Source organism: Stegostoma tigrinum, chromosome 32 (assembly GCF_030684315.1).
Source record: "Stegostoma tigrinum isolate sSteTig4 chromosome 32, sSteTig4.hap1, whole genome shotgun sequence".
Lineage (NCBI taxonomy): Eukaryota > Metazoa > Chordata > Chondrichthyes > Orectolobiformes > Stegostomatidae > Stegostoma > Stegostoma tigrinum.
This window is the reverse complement of record NC_081385.1, coordinates 26295982-26316597: the sequence shown is the minus strand read 5'-3', so window position 1 is coordinate 26316597 and position 20616 is coordinate 26295982.

Below are 20616 nucleotides of genomic sequence, written 5' to 3'. Positions count from 1 at the left end.
AACGTGCTGGCATGGTGACAAAGTGGTTTGCAGCGCTGTCTCACAGCGTCAGGGACCCAGGTTCGATTCTAGTCTTCGATGACATTCTAGTACCCCATTCTGCATGGGTTTTCCCTGATGCTGTGGTTTCCTCCTACAGCCCAAAAGATGGGCGAATTGGCCATGCTAAACATTTGTCCACAGTGTTCAGGGTTAGGTGGGTTAGCCATGGTAAGAACTCCATGCAGGTTTAAGGGGATGTGGGATGTCTACGTGAGATATTCTTCTCTCCTTCTTTCCTATCCCAGAAAGACAAAGAGGCACCATTCAACGGTTGCAGGAAAGTGAGGAAGTCCATTGACACCAAATATCTTTCTGAAATATGCTAATTCCCAAAAATAACATGAGGAAGAATTAGAAATCTAAATGAAAAAAAAATGACAAGTTTGTAATGACACAGCATTTTTGTCATAGCAAAATGTCCTAAGGCACTATATCTGAATTATATTTTTATTTGATATCTTGATAGGAACAATAATTTTCTAATTTCAGGCCGAAATCTTTTATTGAAACTAAATATTCACCTGATATGAAATGTGTATATTTAAATATTACGCCAAGGAGTTAAATTTATTTGGGTTATTAGCTCAAGGGGCAAGGCCTTAGCTGTATTTTTCTCTTTGTGCCACGGAAGAATAGGGTAATACAGAACTCTTCATGATTTATTTGGGCTTCTGCATTGTTGTAATTATTACTGTAGTAACAACAACTGCTGTTGTTAAAGTGCCTTGAATGTGCAAAAACATCCATTACGCTTCCCTGATCCATTACTTTTACTGATGAGAAATCTTACTGGATAACTGGTCTGTATAGCTTTAATGCTTGAACCTTGAACCTGCTAATACCTTTAGTCAGTCCTGTGTTGCAACATAACATAATTCACAAAAGAACAAATAACTTCACATTGCAGCTCCAGACATTTGTCTCTTTATTTCCTTCAGATATAACTGAACATCTGACTATTATGGAAAATAAAAAAAAATGCACTGTGACATTTACTGTTCTCAGCAAATATTTTGGCCACATCTATAAATGTATTAAATAATCAGATGTGTTTTTGTTTCTTATTATGCTTTCTTCTTTGATCCAAGGTTTGTAATATTAAATACTGAGATGGCTTGCATTCCCGAGTTTATTTCACAAATTAAAGTCAGGACTTCAAAGAAAAAGAAACAGGACAATAAATTATTTAAACAACTGAAAATATCTGCCTTAGTGTTTCCAAATATTCACTGAAAATGTCTCCTGCTTAGCGGTGTATGTCCATGTATCATCCCTCCTCTGCTAACAGTACCATCTTGTGACTAAATAAGGAACTACGAGGAAGGAGGAAACTATGCTTGCAATGGAAAACCAAGCTTTTGTTGTTTCTGCCTGTGAAATACTGCCTCTAAGGTGAGGTAATGATTTTTGCTTTTAAATGAACTCTTTAGCAGTGCCTCTTCCAGTTTAGTACAGCATTCTGTCACTTTGTCACTCTGACAAAACAATTTTCCTACCGATGCTTGTTTTCTGCCACAATTTAAAAAGCTCGTCAAACAACAATGTACATCAGCCAAAATGAAGTATATTTTGCATTTAAGTAAGTGTGGCAGAAAGATTCTGTCTTCCCCTTTATGCCAACAATTATGGTTCTGTGGCATTTTGATTATATGTAGGTTTTAATGGGAGGTTTTCTCTCTTCTCCACAGCTGGGACTCAGCCACTTCTGTCTCTTTATCTGAGATATTCTGCAGCTACAGAATGACCTTGTGTGCATACCCATTGGCGATAGCGCTGATAACGAGGGATAAATGAGTGCACCCATCCCTGTTAGTTCCTGCTGACATGTTGCCAGATGTGAGATAGCAAAGATGATGCTTTAATGAGCTCAGAAACACAAGAGAAAAGCCTTTTTGTGGAATTATTGGCAGTAAATGAGAGTGAATGATAAGAGGGGAAGAGACACATTATAGGACATTTACTTTAAAAAAAACTCATGTATTTGTGCCTTTACCAGCATTACATATGATCCAAAAGCTGCATTAAAATGCACTAAGGTTTGGGACAATGTTTATACCAATGGTGATGGGAAGGGATGAGAAAGGAGAGTGGGGAGAAAGACTAAGATGCCTTGGTGAACACTTAAACCTAAGAACATCCAACTGTCATGGATCAATGATGAGAAGGGTAGTTAAAAGATTGGAACGATCTTTATAATTGCAGTTCAGGAACACAGTGTTCTGCTGATGAGATGATCTCACAGGCAGAGTGAAAATGGGATCAAGTGTAGGCCATTCAATCCCTTGAACCAGCATTTAATAATTTCATGATTGACCTGTATCTTAACTGATATATATCTTTTTTCATTCTATTACTCATATCTAGCTAAAATAAAGTCTCACTTTTGAAATTTTCCATTGATGTAGGCTCAGTGGTATTTGGGGTTAAAGGTTCCAGATATCCACTGTCCTCGGTGAGAAGCTATGCATTCTGATATCTCTGCTGAATAGACCCATTCTAATTTTAAGGTAATGCCTGCTTGTTCTGGACTCCCATCACCAGAGGAAATAATTTCTCCCTGTAAACCTGATCAACACTTTGATACAGATTGAATATCTTACTGGGTTCACCCAACACACTTCCAAACTATCTAACAAAATCTGTCTGCAAACTTAACATTCATCCGCAATATCATTCTTGTGAGCCTATTTGATGTGCAGTAATGAGATTCTGTCCATGTAATTAGTATGTGTTTTCCCATGTAAATCAAGTGGCATCTGGACAGTGCTGACAGTATGCAGATTAATGGCCTTGAACCAGCCAAAATTGCAAACAACAGTATTGAAGGTAACATCCCCATCTCTTCCTCTTGTTTCTATCTCGGTTTCAGATATTCATTTCAAAATAACGACAAATGGTGGAATAAACTAATCAGGCCAATGTGTATTTCCTAAATGTATTTCTTTGCATTCAGACAGTGTGCTCTTTTTAATGCCCATTCTTAATAATGAACACCAAATTGAGGCGAGTATTTAGAGCTGACTTAATTGCTTCACTCATCTTCTTCAAAGGTCTAGCTGCACATAGCTCGTTACTTGCTGTTAAATGAATCCTCACCACTGCTCATGTTGAATGAGCCATCTGGTAGATTTGTTGTCACCATCATTTATTGCTGGTACAGTCTTGCACAACCTCCTGGTCTAGCGTGCTTGGTCATCTGATGTAAAGATGTTCTTGTCTTGAACAACAGTTAGTTATTGCAAGGGAGCAACTCGGTGCAAGATAGATTTCAAAGATGTACATTGTTACAAAAGTTATGATGAAGAAACAGATAGGAGATCTTAGTTGTAGAATCACAGAATCTTCACAGTACAGATAAATGCTTTTTGGCCAATCAACTAACTTGTTAGAGAGGATTCTGAGAAATAGGATTTACAGAGGATTTGGAGAGACAACTACTTATTTGGGATAATCAGCATGGCTTTGTGCATGGGAAATTGTGTCTCACAAATTTGATTGAGTCTTTTGAAGGGGTGGTCAAGAAAGTAAATGAGGGCAGTGTGGTAGACATTGTCTACATGGGCTCTAATAATGGCTTTAACAAGGTGCTGCATGGTGGGTTATTGAGTAAAGTTAAATCTCATGGATCCAGGGATTGCTACCCAATTAGATACAAAGTTAGCTTGAAAGTAGAAGTCAGAGGGTAGTGGAAGAAGAGTATTTGTCAAACTGGCATGGTGGCTCCGTGGTTAGCACTGCTGCCTCACAGAACCAGAGACCTAGGTTTGGTTCCACCCTTAAGCGACTGTCTGTGTGGAGTTTATACATTCCCTGTGTGTCTCTGTGGGTTTCCTCCAGGTCCTCTGGTTTCCTCCCACACTCCAAAGATGTGCAGACTTGGTGCAATGGCCGTGCTAGATTGTCTGTAGTGTTCAGGGATGTGTAGATTAGGGGGATGGGGCTGGCTAGTATGTGCAAAAAGCCAGTGTGGACTTATTGACCCAAAGGGCCTGTAGCAAGGATTCTAATAAAAACAAATCTGGAGGCCTGTGACCAGTGGTATGCCAGATGGTGCGAGGCCCACTGTTATTTGTCAGTTATATAAATGATTTGGATGAGAATTTAGGAAGTATGATTATTAAGTTTGTGGGTGATTGGTGGTTTGGTGGACAGTGAAGAAGTTTGTCTGAGAATGCAGCAAAATATTATTCAATTGGAACAGTGGGTGAGGAATGGTAGATGGAGTTTAATTTAGATAAATGCAACATATTGAATTTTGGTGGAACGAACGAGGGCGGGATTTATACCGTCAATGGTAGGGCTCTGGGAAGTGTAGAACAAAGAGATTTGGGGGTACAAGTTCATAGCTCCTTGAAAGTAGAGTTACAGGCAGACTTGCTTTCCTTGGTCAGGTCATTGCGTACAGGAGTTGGGACATCTTTTTGCAGCTGTACAAGACATGGTAAAGCCACATTTGGAATGCTATGTGTAGTTCCACCTACCCTACTATAAAAAGGATATCATTATATTCGGAAGAGTGCGTGTAAGATTTACTAGGATTTTACCCTCTGCCCCAGACTGGAAGGTTTGAGTTGTAAGGAGAGGCTATGTAGCCTGAGACTTTTTTCACTGGAGCATATGAGACTGAAACCATGTAGGTAGGACAACCAATAGCTTTTCCCCATGGTAGAGGAGTCTAAAACTAGAGGACGCAAGTTTAAGGTCAGAGGGGAGAGATTCAAAAGGGTCCAGAGGGGCAAATTTTCACACAGAGGGTGGTGACAATCTGGAATGGGCTGTGAAGAGGTAGTGGTGGAGTCGAGTGCAATTTTGTCTTTAAAGAAACATTAGGACATGCATGTGAATGGGATAGGTATGGAAATATATGGACCAAGTGAAGACTGGACAGCATGGGCAAGTTGGATAGAAGGGCTTGTTTCCATGCTGAAAACCTCCAAGAGTCGATAACTAAGTCTGTCCCGACTCTCTGAACAGCATCACCCCCAGTCCCATCACCCCCAAGCCCATAACCCTGCATTTACGATGGCTAATCCGCTATGACTCTACCTTTTGACTGTGGGAAGAAACCAGAACACCTGGCAAAAGCCCACATAGATGAAGAGAGAATGTACAAACTCCACACAGACAGCTGTGTCTCTGGTGCTATAAGGTCGCAGTGCTAGCCACTGTGCCACCATTTTGTCTTGGTCTTTTGTGATCGTAAATTACTCTTCCCACAAGTCAAATCATGTCCTCATGGTGAGCAATGATAAATGCACTCTTTGGTATTATTTCTTTGACCATAAAGCACAAATACAACCTGCATTTGGTAAAAATACTGCTCACTAGTGTATGTAACTTATATTGACCCTGAAATAAATAAATAACTATGCTCAATTCTAACTTATAATTATGTATCTTTGTGTACTTCATAAATACTCTCAGCTCTTCCATGATGGAATTTTGAGGTGTGTGTTTGTGTTGCTGTCCAGTATTCTGTACTGATGAGAGAGCTTGGCCCGAGTAAAATGGAGGTGGCGGGGGGGCACCTTTTATTTTTGTTGTAAATAATTGGAGGCCAGGTGCAGCATGCCTGGGATGTAATCAGAAAATACTGCACTTGGTAAAGTGTTGTTCACAAGATGGGAAATTAACCCAAGGCCTCAGCTTCCCTCCCAAGTGGATGTAAAAGATCATGCGGCTCTAATTAAAAAGTTCTTCGCAATGTGCTGGCCATTATTTGTCCTTCTGGTAACATCACGAGAACAAATTATCTGGTCACTGTTACAATTTTTTTTGGGAAATCACTGGAATATTAGCCTTTTTTTTGTACTGAAGCCCTGAGTGGGATTTAAACCTAGAAACTTAATCACGGATGCAAGCACTGAAAATTTAAAGTACAAATGCAGTATTATTCAGACATATTTTACCATATGAGAAATGAACTGAAGTACAGATATTAGAATTCACCTTCAGAGTAGTCAAAGTGTATCACTAGGGTGATTTCACTGTGTGAGTTGTTACTGAGCCGACAAAGAAAATCCCTTATGTGTGTAATGTGAGTGGGTCACACCCAAGCAGTAGTTACTGGCCGTGCTGTTACTGGGCTGGGAAAGATGCTAACCATTAGTCCCCATTAGAATGTTAGGTGTCTTTAACATTGTGTTTAATTGCAATGACCATTGTTTGTCATATCCAGCAACAGTAATTACCCTGAGCCAACATGAAAATGACCAATCGCATAAAGTGTAGTATATTTTATGTTCTTCTGTTTGTGGTGAACCTTTCTGTCCTATAACAAGGATTTATAAAACAATGAGATAGCAAGAACTGCAGATATTGGAGTCAGAGGTAACAAATTGTGGAGCTGGAGGAATATAGCAGACCGGGCAGCATCAGAGGAACAGGAAAGCTGACGTTTCGGGTCGGGACTCTTCTTCAGTTTTTCTGAAGAGGGGTCCTGACTCAAAACATTTGCTTTCCTGCTCCTCTGATGCTGCCTCACCTGCTGTGTTCCTCCAGCTCCACACTGTGTTATCTTTTTATAAAACAATAACGTGCCTTCTTTATGAGACAATGGGGCTTTGCATGTAGAGATTTAACTGGAAGGCTGTGTGCACTATTGCATCACATCCCTTCTAGAGTTGAGTAATGATTGACAAGTTTAAGATATACCCTATTAAACATACATGTGTATCATAGGTATGTGGACTGTGGTTATTCAGTCAGATCCTTGAAAAAAGAGAGGAAAGTACAGAAGATATTCAATTACACCCTGCTTCATCATGTTTCATCAAACAGTCTTTTTACATCAAGACCCCATAAAAAATCGTAAATTAGCACATCCTGTTTTGATGGCATAGCTGAAAGAGACTTGCTGGTCTGGCCCATGACGGATGAGGGCTTCTGTTCTTCTATACTCCCTTGAATTGCAGGAACAAACCGTTCTATTTATCACAGAGCAGGACCTTTGGCAACAGGATCACACAGGAATGTCAGCCGAGTTTTTTTTTACCTCCGGTTTGGAATTGGACTTGTAGGCATGACCTTCTGATTCTAACACTCAGCCCAGCTGATGTTTGAAACTAGAATACAAGTTTTGAATCCATCTTTATTTTCTGTTTTATTTACATTTCTCCTTCCAGTTCTTGGAATATTTCTTGCAGGAAAGAAACTAGTATGAACAAAAACTTTGATAGAAGTGTTCTTACTGACAGTCACCTCTATTCTGTTTGTCTACCATCTTAGTCTTCATACAGTATTATGCTGCTAAGAAATTGTGTTCCAAATAAGGAACTGAATACATTCATTGTCTTGAATGTTGGTGTTCATTCTTTTGTTCTGTATAAAAGAAATTACATAAAATAACTGCTATAACAAATACACAGTCTGCTTCAGAGCTTGCAAAGAGGCTAATTAAAGCTAATGAGTTTATAATTGTGAACAGCAAGTAGAATATCAGTCATTTTCTATGTCTGTGCCCAATCCTGCAGTGAGAAAATTTTTAAATAGGAAAGAAGCTGAAGAGACATGAAACAGCATTTAAGAAACAAGTCTCATAGAGGAAGCTAATCCAGTCCACTGTGTCTGATTGTGATTTCTCATGAGCTCTTTGGGTCTTAATACAAACTCAGACCATTATAAAGCTATTGAGCAAGTGTCACAGCATCAAACTTTCTATTTGAACAATAACACATTGTCACTGAGTTTTCAGTGTAATCTCAGCAGCCTCAATATTCATTAAACTCTATCACTTCACTGTGATGGTAACATTACCATAACAACAGGTTTTTTTCTCTCAAAGTGAAATTTAAAGGATGATATTCACAGAATCTGAACTTCTCTAATCTGCAGTTTCTCACTTGTTGTTTCCCAAAGCCTTGCCACTTGCACCCAAAAGTATCCGGGATTAAGTATATTTTCCAATTGCATTAATTTGTACCTGTTTTCCCCACAAATGAGTCAAAAGGAATATTTATCTTTAAATGGACTGAGCATAGGAGCCTGCGTAGGTGAGAGACTTGAGCAGAAAAAGAATACCACTTTTTCTTTTAGAAATCTGGATACTCTGTCAGGAAGCAACATAATAACATGATCTTCAAAGGGTTAATACCCTTAAGCAACATTTCACGTGCAGTTCAGATCCAACAAAGCAACACCTCTCATAGTAATTGAACTCTGCAACTTGAGGATGCTGGTAAGAACTTGCAGTTCGGACAAGATAAATGCCACTTAGAAATGTTAGAGTAAAATACACCTCCCTCACATGGAATGATAAACTACTGGGATGTTGTTTTCAAGGTTGTAGCACATTGAAAGGATCTTGGTAATATATTGAATCTGAGCAATTCATGAGGCATTCAGAAGTATTCACACATGGAATAACTCTCCTCCTCCTCCTTTTGACAATTCATGGCATGTACAAATTCCAATGTTACCTTTCACAGTGAGATTTTCCTTTTAAATTTCATCAAGCGTTTTTTATTTGTCATCTTTAACCATTAATTATATCACTTAGAAACCTGCGTGGCAGAATTCTATACTTCAAAGAACAAGGATTGATTAATCGACCTCAGTGAGCTCAGTTAACTAAATGCCAGGTTTGAAATGTAGTGTGATGCCAACAGCATGGGCTCAATTCCCACACAGGCTGAGGTTATCATGAACAACTCTCCTTCTTTACCTCCCCCCTCACTTGAGGTCTGATGACCCTCAGGCTAAGCCATCACCAAACATTTGGCTGCTAAGGACAGAAAGCTCTGTGGTCCAGTAGGACAATGGCAACTTTACCTTGACATTTAGGATGGTCAGCAGATAGGATTTAAGGATTTCTTTTTTGCTTTGAAGCCCTGTTCATCTGTCAATTTCACATGAGATGAAACTTTGGATTTTCACATAATTCATTCCTTTATTATTTCTTGTCAGTGTTATGGACCAGACCAAACCCCCTCAAAGTATATTCAGAAGACAGTTTAGAACCTGACTCTTTTCTTATTTTAAAGGTAAACATTAGTTGTAACAGTCCAGATGCAATTTCCCTGTCCAACTGACTTATTTGAAGCAAAATACACTTTATTCGTACATCATAGTTAAAATACAATAATAAAAAAAAGTTTGGAGTAAGTTAACACAATTGAAAATCTAAACAGAATAAAAGATTACTTAACAATGAAACAGTAGCTGTTCTAATGTAGTAAAATCCTATAAACACACACAAAGGCACATTCAGAAAAAAACATTGTTTCACATGCAAATCCAGCAGGAGGAAGGAACCCCACAGCTTTTAGTTGGAAATGAGAGAGGAAAATCAGCTTCAAGACCCTAGCAACAGAAAAAGTAAACCTAAAAATCCTGCTTCTGTGGAAGCATGCCCCACTCATTCAGGCTGCTTCTATTGCTCCAACTTAACAAAAAGACCAAAGGTCTAGGCCCAAAACAGCAGCTTTTGTGCTCCTAAGATGCTGCTTGGCCTGCTGTGTTCATCTAGTTCCACACTTTGTTATCTTTGATTCTCCAGCATCTACAGTTCCCATTACCTCTCACCTCACAAACTGCTTTCTTTATGGGATTTTAATAGATAGCTTGACCATTCTGTCTTAAAACCTCCCTTCAAAAAAAAAACACCTAGGCCAAAATACAACTTTCAAAGCCATAGTATTGTCACAAAAGGGAAGGCACAACGTCTCCTCAGGTTGTGTGAAAGGCAGAAAGATCTCCATTTTAGTGAAATCACGATGAAGCCAGGGACCTTTCAGAATGATGGGCGGAATCCAAATCTGGGAATCTCACCCCATTTCCCGTTTAGACCCAGGAGGATGTGAGATAGGTTACATTTGGGCAACTCAAGTTTGGCAAGGCTATTTGAACTCAGTACTAAGTTCAAAAAGACCCCATTTTGGCTAGAGTGTGGGCATTATGAATCTCTAGAGGAATTGTAAATGCTCTCAACTGTGGAAAATATCTTTAGATCTGTCAAGATGAAAAGTTATTTAAATTATCTCCTTTAAAAATTGAAGAAAACAGCTTTCCTGCATCTGTGGGATTTTAAAAAATCCCTACTCTGGGATTTAAAAAAAATCAAGCTGTTAATTTATTTATGTGGCCACTCATTTCAAAATTGGAAAATTATCAAGCTGCTTTTCTGTGTCCCAGAGAGTTAAAACAAATCTATTCTTTCAGTTTTAGTAGCTGTTTGTTGCCATGACCCTTGTGTCCAAATAGTTATGCAAAGCTCAGAACTGACATCCCAAAGCGGTACCAAGATACTGCTACATTAATAGAGGTACACTGTCAGGCATAAGCAAATGATTCCTTGGCACTGGTTCAAAGAAGAGCAAGGGAGCTTAAAGAAACTGAAAGAGCTGCAGATACTGGAAATCAGAAACAAGAAGAGAAATTGCTAGAGAATCTCGGTCGGGCAGCATCTGTGGAGAGAAATCAGAGTTAATGATTAACTCCATTGACCCTGCTTCAGGCCTGATGGTAGTGAGGAAAATGATAGTTTTTATACAGAGAATGGGGTGAGGAAGGGCGTGAGTAAATGATAGGTAGAGATAGAGCCCAAAGAGAGAGAAAAACTGTTGGACAGACAAAGGAGTCATTAAATGTCAGTCTGGGGGAACAAATAGCTGCTCATGGGGAAATGTGTAGTGGCATTCATTATGATGTCAATGCCTGGTGTATGAGTATGGGAGAAAGCATGGGAAAGCTGTAAAATTATTGAGCTTGATATCGAGTCCAGAAGGCTGTAGTGTTCCCAAGTGGAAAATGAGGTGCTGTTTTTCCAGCTTGCATTGAGTTTCACTGGAGCACTACAGCAAGCCTGAGACACAGATGTTGGCCAGAAAACATGGTCAGGGTCTTTTCTTATGGTAGTTGTTCTGCAAAGTGGCCACCCAGTCGAGACTTTATTTCCCCAGTGTAGAGGAGACCACATCCAATGCTACTTCACGTGGAATGGATGCTGGATTACCTGGCCAATATTTATCCCTCATTGACCATCATTAGAACAGATTGTCCGTTTGTTATCATACTGATCTTACTGTGTTTCCAACAACACGCCATGACTGCACTTCGAAAGGTAGTTCATTGGCTGTAAAGTGTTTTGAGACATCCTGTGGCCATAATAAGTATTACATCAATGCAAGCCTTTCTCACATTTGAAAGAAGGCTAATTTAACTAGACAAGAGAGTTGTCAGTGTCCATAAAACTCCAAGTGACAAAACTGATGCATTAAAAGGTTGTGTAATGCTTACCCAATGAATTATGTGTGATAAATTCATACAAATGTGTGTATGGTCTAGATGTGACAGTTAAGCATATTTACAAGCAGTATTTTTTAAAAAGCAAGTGTTCACGATGCAGCTGGAGAATAGACTAAGACAAAGGCTCATGTTTAAACTGTGTTTATGCTGCCCTCCAGTGTATCAGCCCTATCATTACCAGACCCCTCAGCTTCTCTGGATTTTAACTTTGTTTCAGTCTACATTGAAAACATGATCACACTAGCATTAGATTCATTTGGGGAAATTTAACTTTTCTTGTAAATTAACCCTTTGAAACATTTCAAAACAGTAATTTCTCATGCAGCTGTGACAAAGAACTCCACAACAAGTCATTTGGCCTGATAAGTCTGCAACAACCCTCCAAAGAACAGGTAACCCAGATCCATCCCCCTACCCTATCATATCCTTTCCCTTTAACCCTGCAGTTCCCATAGCTAATGCACCTAATCTACACGGCCCTGAACACTATTGGCAATTCAGCATGGCCAGGCAATCCACCTGAGCTGCATATCTTTGGACTGTGGGACGAAGCTGGAGCACCCGAAGGAAACCCACACAGACACAAGATGAATGAGCAAGCTCCATACAGACAGTTAATCGAGGCTGGAATCAAACCTGCTGCTGTGAAAACCAGTGCTAACCACTGAGCCACCGTGCTTCCCCTGTGCAATATATTTTTGTTTAACCACTGCTGATTTGCACAGCCTTAATCAAGTTTCTGCAAGTTTTTTTTCAAAAATGATTTTCCAGAGCCTCATTAATTTGCTCACAGCAAATTATTTGTTTTACAGGTATTACATATGATGAATCATGCTGGAAATACGAAACAGATAAAATTGCATCTGTGGAAAGAGAAACAGAGTTAAAATTTTGGATTGATGACCTTTGGTCAAAACTGGAAAAGATTGAGTTGTGAGAGGGTGCTTTGTCATCAACAATTTCTGTTAAGTGTCCCCTCTAAATCAGCTGATTTGAAAATACTCATTTTTGCTTATAAATCACTTCATGATCATACTTGCCCAACCTTTGTACCTCCCCTAATGCTATCTCTGAGTTCACATCTTTTTCGACACTGATCTTAATGTATGTCACTCTTAACAAAATTCACCATGAGTATCCTGAAGCCATTTCACTTGTGTCATTTGGAATTCTCTTTTCCAAAGTTCACCATTTCTGTCACTTTCAAAATCATTCAAACTCACACCAACTACATCTACAGTCGATTAGACTGTCCCTTCTCCCAAATGCTTGTCTGCCTGGTATTGTCTACATTTGTGAAAAACATCTTGGGAGATGTAGCAGTGTGACAATTTGTTGGTTTAGATGAATTTGTATTGAAATATCAACAGCAGATTGTGTTAGATCCCCAAATATAATCTAATGCGTGCTGCAGCAGCTGGCAGCGACTGTGCACTTAAACAAGTTAATTAAACAAATTAATCCTGTTAAAAATGTTGAATAAATTGAACATAGAGGTGATAATGAATGAAATAATAGAATTTCCTCCTCAGAGGCAATGGCCTTGTGGTATTATTGCTAGACTATAATCCAGAAACTCGGCTAATGTTCTGGGCACCCAGGTTCAAATCCTGTGACAGCAGATGGTGGAATTTCAATTCAATTTAAAAAAAAAACCTCCTGATGACCATGAAGCCAATGCCGATTGTCAGGAAAACCTATGGTTCTCTAATTCCCTGCAGGGAAGGAAATCTGCCATCCTTACATCGTCTGGCCTACATGTGACTCCAGACCCATAGGAATGTGACGGTTTCTCAATTGCCCTCTGAAATAGCTTAACAAGCTATTCAGTTGCATCAATCATTACAAGGTCTCAAAGAAATGAAACCAGACGGATTACCCGGCATCGGCCTAGGCACTGTGAAAGACAAATGGCAGAGGCAGCTCTGCTGACCCTGCAAAGTCCTCCTCACTAACATCTGGGGCCTACTGCCAAAACTGTGAGAGCTGTCTCATAGACTGGTCAAACAACAACCTGACAGTCATACTCGCAGAATTGTATCTCACAGACAATGTTGCAAACACTACCATCATCACAAGATAGAAACAATTGCAGACATTGGAGTCAGATATAACAGTGTGGGGCTGGAGGAACACAGCAGAAAGAAGGGTCCCAACCCAAAATGTCAACTTTCCTGCTCCTCTGAAGCTGCCTGACCTGCTGTGTTCATCCAGCGCCACACTGTGTTATCACCATCACCTTCCCTGGATATGTCCTGATCCACCAGCAGAGGTGACAGCACAGCGGTATACAGCTGGGAGGGAAATGCTATGGGAGTCCTCAACATTGACTCCGGACCCCATGAAGTCTTGTGGTTTCAGGCTAAACATAGGCAAAGAAATGTCCTAGTGATTATCATGTAACATTCTCCCTCGGCTGATGAATCAATACTCCTCCATGTTGAATAACACTTGAAGGAAGCATTGAGGATGGCAAGAACACAAAATGTACTCTGTTTGGGAGATTTCAATGTTTACCACCAATGGTGGCTTGGCAGCAATACTACAGACAGAGTTTGGCAGGTCCTAAAGCACAAAGCTGCCAGGTCGAATCTGCAGCATGTGGTGAGGGAAAAACATACTTGACCTCATCCTTATCAAGCTGATGGCTGCAGATGCATATGTCCATGACAACATCAGTAAGAGTGACCACCGCACAGTCCTCGTGGAGATCAAGCCCCGCCTTGACATTGAGAGTAGCCTCATCGTGCTATGTGGCACTATCACTGTGCTAACTGGGACAGACTTTGAACTGATCCACCAACTCAAGACTGGGCATCCATGAGGCACTGTGGGTCATCTACAGCAGTAGGATTGTACACCAGCATAACCTGCAAACTCATGGCCCAGTATGCCCCCCACTCAACCATTACCATCAAGCCAGGGAACAATCCTGGCTCAATGGAGAGAGCAGGAGGACACACCAAGAACCTCATTTGAAAGAATCTTAAAAAGTAAACAGAACTATTTGCATAAGCAGCAAGTGATAGACAAGCACAACCAATAGATTAAATCTGAACTCTGCAGTGTACCACATCCAGTCCTGAATAGTGGTGGACACATAAGTAACTCACTGAAGGAGGAGGCTCAACAATTATCCCCATCTTCAATGATGGAAAAGCTAAGCACATCAGTGTGAAAGATAAGGCTGAAGCATTCACAGCAATCTTCAGCCGGAAGTGCCAAATAGATGATCCATCTCATCCTCCTCTAGTGGTCCCCAGCATTACAGATACCAGTCTTCAGCCAGTTCAATTCACTTTATATGATAGCAAGAAATGGTTGGAGACACTGGGTACTGGAAATGCTACGGGCCCTGACAAATTTCTGGCAGTAGTACTGAAGGCTTATGCTCCAGAATGTGCTGTGATCCTAGCCAAGCTGTTCACAATGGTTACAACACCGGAATCTACTTGACAATGTGAAAAATTGCCCAGATATGTCCTGTACACAAAAATCAGGACAAACCTAACCAGTTCAATTCCATCCCTTAGTGTACTCTCAATCATCAGTAAAGTGAAAGAAGGTGTCATCAACAGCGCTATCAAGCAGATCCTGCTCAGCAATAACCTGCTCAGTGATGCCCAGTTTGGGTTCCGTCAGGGCCACATAGCCTCATTACAGCCCTGGTTCAAACATGGACTGAGGAGCTGAATTCCAGAGGCGAGGTGAGTGTGACAACGCTTGATATCAAGGCCACATTCGACCGAGTCGGGCATCAATGACAGCAAGTGCAACTGGAGTCAATGGGTATCGGTGGTAATCTCTCTGCTGGTTGGAGTCATATTTGGTACATAGAAAGATTATTGGGGCTTAGTCATCCGAGCTCTAAAACATCTCTGCAGTAATTCCTTAGGATGGTGTTACAGGCCTAAGCATTTTCAGTTGCTTCATCAATGACATTCCCTTCATCATAATGTCAGAGTAAGGCTGGTTGCTGATGATTACAGAATGTTTAGCACCATTCCTGAATCCTCACATACTGAAACAGTCTATGTTCAACTGCAACAAAATCTGGACAATATTTAGGCTTGGGCTGACAAGTAGAAAGTAACATTTATGCCACACAAAGGCCAGGCTTAGAACATCACCAATAAGAAACAATCTAACAAGCACCCCTTAACATTCAATGACGTTACCAGTTCTGAGTACTCCCACTATCAACATCCTGGGGATCACCATTGGCCAGAAATTCAACTGGACTCACCACTGTAATGTACTGGCAACAAAAGCAGGTCAGGGGAATGCTGTGGAATAGGAATACTGTGGTGAGTAGCTCACCATGTGACTCCCCAAATCCTGTCCACCACCTAAAGGCACAAGTGAGGAGTGCAATGGAATACTCCCCACTTGTCTGAATAGGTGCAAGTCCAAAAGCACTCAGGAAGCTTGACAGCATCAAAGACAAAGCAGCCTGCTTGAATAGCATCATATCCATGAGCATCCATTCCCTCCATCACTGATGCTCAGTGGCAGCAGTGTATACTATCTCCAAGATGCTCTGCAAAATTTCACCAAAGATCCTCAGACAGCACCTTCCAAACACATAACCACTTCCATCTAGAAGGACAAGGGCAGCTGATACATGGGAACACTGTCACCTTTAAGTTTCCCTTCAAGCCACTCACCATCCTGGCTTGTAAATATATCACCGTTCCTTCACTGTCACTCAGTCAATATCCTGGAATTCCCTCCCTAATGGCATTTTAGAGCAACTTGCAACAAGTAGACTGCAGCAGTTCAAGAAGGTAGCTCACCACTGACATCTCAAGGGCGACATGGGAAGGGCAATAAATGCTGGCCAGCCAACGACACCCACATCCACCAGAACTGAAGAAAAACAATGTGATTTAATGCACAGATTTTGGAATGAACTCTAGTTTGTCAAAGATACAATTTGGAATCTCAGTAGGAGACTTATAAAGGATTATGTTGATTAAGGTAAGAAGTATATTGAAGAGAGAACCAAATTTTTGTTGGGATAATCATTTTTTTTTTACTTTTGATTTGGAACTGAGAGTTTTAGTTGAAAATTGAACTTTGAACTTCACATGGCAGCTTGTTCTTAAATGAAAACGAGAGAACAGAAAACTGATGTTTGCAGTTGTAAACCACATTAGAAAGGGAGGTCTGATGCTGACCAACCAACCAAAGGGAACATTGAAATAGAAATGGAAACCAAAGTGTGCACTGGTTTATGATGTTTATCTTGCACATGGACACGCTTGGGAGCTATAGGTCTAGAGTTTTTATTTTGCTCTCTTGAGTAATTCTCCAGTAATTGATTTGTTGAAAGTACTGAGAAAAGAGCCCAAGTCTATGCGAAATAAGGAAACTTCTCCAAAGATCTGCTGAAGCAGTTCGCTGAAGCATTGATTGGCGACTTCAAAATTCAAGTGAGGTACAATCTCACATGCATGTAATATAACCCATCAGATTCATGAAGGCTTGCTATTCATAATCGAAATGAGTATCAAACGAGCAAAGTTTTTTTTAAATTGATACCCGATCTGTGTCAGTGAATCAGTGTGTGAGTGGGCTTGGTGATCAAAGGAAATTGCACTTCGATCATAGCTGTTATTTAGAATGCCTTGTAGATGATCTACATTCTGCTGAAGATAGATTTTTAGTAATGAATTGCAATTTTTTGTTTAAGTTATAAACTTGGTGTACAAGATCAGTTATTTGTGAAGTCTGGCTATGAGCAATTAAGCAATTTTTAGGGTCATCAAATATTTTAGCTTTGTTGTAAATCCAATGATAGCAAGGTTGATTTAATGTGGCTTACAATCCCTATGCCATAACAGTATACCGTTGCAGGTAATTATTTAAGGACAACCAAAACTAAAGGAATGTTTACAAAGTGCAAAATTAAAGGATTTATCATGATATGCATTACCTTACTACTTGTTGAAACAAATATAAAAATATTTCGCAACCAATGCTTTTCAGTACAAGGCATTTGCCTGCTTCATGTATTGTCACTAAATAAGTGAACCTTTCCAAAAAGGTGCATTTCATAGATGCATTGAACACATATCAAGAGTTTACTTTGAGAGTGAAAGCATTAACAATTGATATTACTTGGCAGAAAAGATCAGATCACAGAGAAATTGAATCGAGACAACACATAGAAATGTCTTCAAAGGTGGAGCATAGCCATTAAGAAAGGGTTCAAACATAAGAACAACACGAAACAGAGAAGGACAAATAATTCAATGCATTCATATAAGAAAGTCATAATTTTGATAATAGAAGATTCTCCATATTGATAAAACAAAACCCAATTAACAGAAACAGCAATTCATCCTCTGAACATCTTAGATACAGATCTGAGATTCTCAAGGGAGGCTGGTTGCATAAGCTCTAGAAATCTCATCAACAATGGACTGAGATTTTTAAAATACCAAATTCATTCGCTAGTCAAAGCTTTTAAGATGTCAGGTATTCAAAAGATCCGATCTAAACTAGCCTTTCTGAGCTAATCTGTTAACATCAGCTGATCCTCAGCTCTTCATAAACCTGAACTGCCTATGTAATTACTCATCTTATTTCTGTCACTCAGAAATATCTGTCTAAATACATTGTGTATTCTTGCTGGCTGTTTGTAATTGACTGCTAATTATTAATAATGAAATGTTAATTAATGATTTCATATTGAGTCTTCTTGTTCAATAATTATGACAATGCGAAGTAAACTCCTGTATTCAGTAATTTTCATGATCCCAGCAAACAACAAGTAACATAAATGTTCCTACAGTTTGGATTAGTGGATCTAAAATGATTCAAGGAACCCAATTCTAGGTATTCTTTGATACAGATGGAATACTTGTAGATAGTTCTTGGAAAAGCTACAGTCCAGGAATTATGTGGTCATTTGGATCTCTGGCTAATTCCTCATAAGATTAATTTTTAATCCTAGTATTGCCAAATTGTCTCAGTTTTGCTCATTAAACAAAACAATTGCAGAGAAAGCTGGAACCAACCAAGGCTACAATTTTAATAGCAGGCATTGAGTAATTCTGTCACCAGAAGTAGCAGATATTCATATGAAACAAGTAAGCAGATGAGACATTTGGAGGAAGTATGAAGTTCCTATCACTATTTGATCTACTGTCAGAAAACTGTTTTATCACAACATGTTAAGATTCTGCTAATTTCATTTGAAATTTCAAATGATTTAATGTAATGAAGAAGGAACTTGCTTTTATACAGTGACTTTCACATATCATTCCAACATACTATTCTGGCAATTAGGTTTTTTTGAAGTTGTGGTCATGTGAAAAATGTGTGGTTATTATTTCTGGTTTTAACATGAAATATTCATCATGACTTGTGAGAGATTGGTGATGCTAAGTGAACAGTTTTTGAAATATTAACAATCAGATGAACATATGGTAGAGTGTATCAGCATACAATCATTCCACCAATGGAGATTAAACCCAATTCCAATCTACACTGGTGCATAATGTCTTACCGTATTAAGGCTGTTATGTGAAATATCTGGATGGCTTATAAGTTAGAATGTTAATTTTCATTCATATAATTCTTTTAGAACATGAGAGCACCTCAATCATTACAACAAACTTTCAGATATGTTGAATTGGGCTTAGTGGAACTGAGCAGAAGCATAATGAAGTGAGTTTATAAGAATGCTTTTAAAAGTAAAGAAAGGAATATCTGCAAGTTAACCCGATATTAGAAAATGAAGGTGGTCAAAATATCTGCCTGGTGATGGGCCATGATTTCAAATTTCCAGCAGTATGACTGAACATAGTTTGCATCCAAAATATGAAGAAGTAAAGACACCAAGTTCTAATTTGGGGGTTAAGTGCATTTCACAATACACTTAATAATAAATAAATGGCTGCAATTTAGTCTTGAAGTTCAAAGGCATTTGTCAAGATGGAATCTGAACTCATCAATAACCAATGTAATGAACAGAAACTGGCCTACCCCAAATTATCATGCACATACCCCAAGCTGCTCAGCTCATTGGTGAGGTGAGATGAATTGGGACTCTTGCCTCATTCACCCACTCACCTTGGTTCGCCACAACAAGCTTAATTTAGAAAGGACTGTTACCTTGTCAATGGCTCTACTACAGACCAAGTGAATTTATGTTTTAAAAGGGAGCCAATTTAACCAGATTTTCTTGAGTTGATAAAAGATTGAGTTTATTGGATACTGAACATGACAACAGAACAATGCAAAATTTGTGCACACAGATTAGGAAATCAAAGTGAATTCAAGAAAAGATGCAAGTTAAAACATATATAGATAAGTTTCTTGGTACCTAGCGAAAGGTATATTACCAAACATTGATAGTTGGAGAATAGATTTCATGATCCTTAGCTTTGCAGTTATTTGAAATCCTTTTGCTCTGTTTGCTGTGGTAGTTTGTGGCTTGTAATACTTACAGTGAGAGATTCCTTCTGTTGCCCTGATTTCTTTTGTCTAGCCTGTTAGCAAGTTGACATCTAGGACCCAGAACAAGAACAACCTTTTATGTGCAACAGAGGGTTGACATGTCGTTAGTTCTTCAACTAGACCTTCACACCACTCTAGCACCCAGACCCAAACTAGTGCACATGGTACTCATGTCACTGGCACACTCCTGCCATGAGCACATCTTTCCTCAAAACACATCCAGACCAGGGCTACAGTCAGTTTTTAACCCCTTTTATCTCCATATTTTGAGAAGAGCAAAATCAAAAAAGTGCAAGAGGCAGAATTCAGCTGAGTGGGAAAAAAATCATCAGCCCCTCTATTATCTCCTCTTGTTGCACCTCTCTCTCTTTCTCTGATTGAAGTGTCTTGGCACTGTGTATTGGTGCTACATTCTACAGGTCCCAAAATGTCGGTTGGCTCTAATTTTACACCTGAAGACAACTTGCCTGCAGTAATCCTCATTAAAAGGCAAAGTTTGGAATTAGAAGTGAACACATTCCCATTCTGCTCTGGGGGTTCTGATCTATTGTCATAACAGTAATTCTTTATTCCATAACCGACATATCTGTATCAATTGGGCAAATATTGAAATATTCTAAGTCACAATACACATTACCTAAGTTATGACAGAGTTACACATGTTTCAGCCAGATTAATCAAAAATATAACAGAATAAAATTCTAGCACAATCCTTGAGTTACAAATGTAAAAATAGAAGAAAATGCACATACACTGACAGAAAGCCCTCAGTAAGTCCAGTAGGATCCAGTTGAATTCTGGAAATTACAGTAATTCCACAATCCTCTGCAGGGTCGTTGTCAGAAGTCTTCACTAGCCAGT